This window comes from Eptesicus fuscus, chromosome 21 (assembly GCF_027574615.1).
Source record: "Eptesicus fuscus isolate TK198812 chromosome 21, DD_ASM_mEF_20220401, whole genome shotgun sequence".
NCBI lineage: Eukaryota > Metazoa > Chordata > Mammalia > Chiroptera > Vespertilionidae > Eptesicus > Eptesicus fuscus.
Window position 1 is genome coordinate 31,458,569 of NC_072493.1, and position 4,179 is coordinate 31,462,747.

General features: G+C 39.2%; 1 non-coding gene across 1 annotated transcript; it reads left to right on the plus strand.

Annotated features, from left to right (window-relative positions):
• The first annotated feature begins 879 nt into the window (after positions 1-879).
• LOC114230992 (U1 spliceosomal RNA) lies at positions 880-1,043 on the plus strand. The gene has a single exon (XR_003616982.2). It is a non-coding gene; the product is annotated as a U1 spliceosomal RNA (small nuclear RNA).
• The last annotated feature ends 3,136 nt before the right edge of the window (positions 1,044-4,179 follow it).

Below are 4,179 nucleotides of genomic sequence, written 5' to 3' on the forward strand. Positions count from 1 at the left end.
TTCCCTTTTCATTTTGATGGTGGTTTCTTTTGCTATGCAGAAGCTTTTTATTTTGATGCAGTCCCATTTATTTATTTTCTCCTTAGTTTCCCTTGCCTTAGAGATGTATCCATAAACATATTGGTATGTGAGATGTCTGAGATTTTACTGCCAATGTTCTCCTCTAAGATTTTTATGGATTCATGCCTTACATTTAAATCTTTTATCCATCTTGAGTTTATTCTTGTGTATGGTGTAAGTTGGTGGTTTAGTTTCATCCTTTTGCATGTGTCTGTCCAGTTTTCACAGCACAATTTGTTGAAGAGACTGTCTTTACTCCATCATAAGTTCTTGCCTCCTTTGTCAAATATTAATTGACCATAATGGTGTGGGTCAATTTCTGGGGTCTCTGTTCTGATCCATTAGTCTATATGCTTGTTTTTGTGCCAGTAAAAGGCTGTTTTTGGTTATAATGGCTTTGTAGTATAGTTTGATATCTGGTAATGTGATCCGTCCTACTTCATTCTTCTTTCTCCAGATTGCTGCAGCTATTCAGGGTCTTTTATGGTTCCATATAAATTTTTGGAGTATTTTTTTTCTGGCTGTCTGAAGTAAGCCATTGGTATTTTAATAGGGATTGCATTGAATCTTTAGATTTCTTTGGATAGTATAGACATTTTAATGATGTTAATTCTTCTAATCCATGAACATGGTATATGCTTCCATTTGTTTGTATTTTCCTCTATTCCTTTTTGCAATGTCCTAAAGTTTTCCAGGTTCAGATCTTTTACCTCCTTGATTAAGTTTATTCCTAGGTATGTTTTTTGTTGTTGTTACAATGGGATTGTTTTTTAGTTTCTCTTTCTGAGAGTTCATTATTGGTGTATAAAAATGCCATTGATACTTACCTGGCAGGGGAGAGACCATGATCACGAAGGTAGTTTTCCCAGAGTGAGGCTTATCCATTGCCCTCATGATGTGCTGACCCTTGCGATTTCCCCAAATGTGGGAAACTCGACTGCATAATTTGTGGTAGTGGGGGACTGTGTTCATGCTATCCCTAAAAAAATGCCATTATTTTTCTGGATGTTCATTTTGTATCCTGCTACCTTGCCAAATTCACTTATTAACCTTTTGCACTTGGATGTCGAGTGTGACTCGACACGGTTAGCATTGGTAGCAGCTCGAGAAAAAAGCAAGCGAGTGCAAAGGGTTAAGTCTAGTAGTTTATTGGTGGAGTCTTAGGGTTTTCTATGTACAATATCATGTCATCTGCGAATAATGACAGTTTTACAGCTTTTCAAATTTGGATGCCTTTTATCTCTTTTACTTGTCTGATTGCTGTGGCTAGGACTTCCGGCACTATGTTGAATAAGAGTGGTGGAAGTGGACATCCTTGTCTTGTTCACGTTCTTAAAGGAAATGACTTTAATTTTTGCCCACTGGGTATTATGTTGGCTTTGTCATATATGGCCTTTATTATGTTGAGGTATGATCCCTCTATTCCACTTTCCTGAGAGTTTTTATCAAAAGATTTTTTGTCTGGAAGATCTATCCAGTGATGTCAGTGGAGTGTTAAAGTCCCCTACTTGACTTTATTGCTGTCAATCTCTCTCTTAAAGTCCATAAATAGTTTTTTTTTTTTTTAATGTACTTGGATGCTCCTATATTTGGTGCATATATGTTTACAAAGGTTATATTTTCTTGTTAAATCATTCCCTTTAGTATTGTGAAGCGGCCTTCTTTGTCTCTTGTTATGGCCTTTGTTTTAAAGTCTATTGTGTCTGGTATGAGTATTGCTACCTAGTTTTTTTTCCTTTCCTTTTGCATGGAACATATTTTTCCATCCCTTTACTCTCAGTCTGTGTGTATCTTTTGTTCTGAGGTGGGTCTCTTGTATACTCTGTGTGTATGTGTGTGTGTGTGTGTGTGTGTGTGTGTGTGTGTGTATATATATATATGTGTGTGTGTGTGTGTGTGTGTGTGTATATATATATATATGTATATATATATATATATATATATATATATAATGTTTTCTTAACCATTCAGTCACCCTATGTCTTTTGACTGGAGCATTTAATCAATTTACATTTAAGGTTATTATTTATAGGTATTTACTTATTTCTATTTTATTTCTTTATGCCTATGATCTCTCTCTCCTTTTCTTCTTCTTAAAGCAGTACCTTTAACATTTCTTGCATTGCTTGTTTGGTGGCAATGTACTCTTTTAACCTTTATTGTCTGGAAAACTTTTTTATTTCACCTTCAATTTTAAATAACAGCCTTGCTGGATACAGTAGTCTTGGATTTAGGCCCTTGCTTTTCATTACTTGAAATGCTTATCCTACCTAATAATAGACAAATATGCAAATTGACCGCACCTTTGCTATGCCCAAGCCACGCCCACCAGCCAATCAGGACGAGTATGCAAATTATCCCAACCAAGATGGCGGCTAATTTGTATATCAAGACAGCGTAGAAAGAAGCCAAGAGCTGCAGAAGGGAGCAAAGCTGTGGAGAAGCAAGCAAGCCAGGGGGAGGAGAAGGGAGGAGTGGAGGCGGGGCCAGGGGAGAAGGAAGGAGAGCAGGCAGGCTGGTGGAGAAGGCGGGGCGGGGGAGAAGGGAGGAGAGCAGGTGGGGCAGGGTAGAGTGCAGCAGAAAACACTATTGCAGGATTTTTCCTGCAATGGGAACGCTAGTACTTTAAATAAAGAGACTGGCTGCTGGGAGTATTTTATATACTAGTAAATGGTTATGACAATAAGGAGTTAAATATGTAAACAAATTTAAATGGTAAAACCCAACACTGATGAGGTTGTTAAAAAACAGAAACCTGTATGTTCTTCTGGTTGGAACCCTTCCAGATCATACATGGCAGTATACAGCAGGAGCCAAATAGGAGCTCTTGGATCCCATGGTTTCAGCTTTGCAAATGTATGCTGCAGAGGTAAATTAAGAGAAGGAAAACACTGCCTGCATAAAGATACTGAGCCATTAGTTCTAAAAGCAAACACTAGAAATAATCTAAAGGTCCCATAATAGGAGTTCCCAAATGGGGACCCACCAGCAAGATGATCTATTAGGCATCTATTAAAATAAATGTGAAACTGACAAATAAGATAATTTTCTTGGTGGGGGTGGGGGAGGGGAGAGGTGATGAAACCAAATAGTATGAAGACTTGAAAGGTAGTAAACCAAGATGAAAATGGCTGTGTTGTGGAGCTTTCTTTTTCTTTTTAAAAATTGCCTCTATTGCTCTGGCTGTGTGGCTCAGTTGGCTGGAGTGTTGTCCCGTGCACCAAAAGGCTGGGGGTTGGATTCCCTGTCAGGGCACATACCCAGGTTGTGGTTTGATCCCAGGTTGGGGCGCAGACCGGAGGCAGCCAATTAATGTTTCTCTCTCACATGGATGTTTCTCTTTTGTTCTCTCTCTCCCTTCCTCTCTCTCTAAAATCAATAAAGACATATCCTTGGGTGAGGATTGAAAAAAAAAAGCCTCTATTATTAGTACAAAATATTATCAATAGACATAATTCATAGCACTTTTTCCAGTGATCATATTTTGTGATATTACTTATATTCTAAAATTCAAACTAGTTTGGCTGAATGGTGAAAGGCACCAAGAGTTAACACACGAGGCAAGAATTATTTTAGATGCTTTTTTCAATGTAAACTCCCACTAAGGGTGGCTGCTGCTGACCAGAATGGGCAGCCGTTTTTTTTGTTTTGTTTTGTTTTGTTTTAATTTCTTAATTTCTTTATTGGGCAGCCGTTTTGCAAGGCCAGGCTGTCTGGCCCAGTGCTGACCCTAATGAAAGCACTCAGGCCTCCTCCATTGAAATTCAAAACAAAACCACCCATAACCCCGTTTTAAAGAGCAAAACCACAAGCCACAGCTTCAGTCATTGCTGGGGATGCTTCCATTTCTTATTTCCTATTGATAAATCGTGGAAAGGCCTCCCTTAACAGCCATGAAAGTGGAAACTGGCTGCCTTTTGAGTTTAAGGAAACTTAGGGAGAGAGAGCAACTCGAAAGCACGTGAGTGCAAAGAAGCTGGCTCCCTCTTCCTGTTCTGGGCGGCTCTGTGGCACTGGGGCGACATGGAGAACGCTGGACCTTGAGCCCATTAGAAGCTAAGTGCAGGGAAAGGAGGCCATCTGCAAACTTGTTTACAACCAGGACAGGAGAAAGGGCCC